Genomic DNA, 363 nt, shown 5'->3' with positions numbered 1-363 from the left:
AGCTTAGTATCTGCCTGTACTGCAAAGAATAGCAATCTCTTGGCTCACGACTTGGGTTTTATATAGATTTGGGCCATAAGCAAATGCAACAGATGTAGAAAAACTGAAGACTGACAGCAACTGGAACATAACTATTATTTTTCCACTCCATCAACCAGTTATAAAACTAACTCATGCACTTACATAACAGAACACAGTAACTAACAAAAAGAAAGCCTTTTATTCTGAAGAAATTAGTGCGTCTTTACAAGAAAATCATGATTTCAACTTACAAAATCAGCATTATCATTAGTGATGCACCTTTCCTGAAGGGGAAATCCTTCTCTTTTATCAAATGTCAATTCCAAGAGTCTGTAAACAAAA

Source organism: Haliaeetus leucocephalus, unplaced genomic scaffold (genome assembly GCF_000737465.1).
Source record: "Haliaeetus leucocephalus isolate CR32 unplaced genomic scaffold, Haliaeetus_leucocephalus-4.0 Scaffold345, whole genome shotgun sequence".
In the NCBI taxonomy this organism is placed as follows: domain Eukaryota; kingdom Metazoa; phylum Chordata; class Aves; order Accipitriformes; family Accipitridae; genus Haliaeetus; species Haliaeetus leucocephalus.
The sequence above is the reverse complement of the archived record's forward strand: the minus strand, read 5'-3'. Positions refer to the sequence as shown.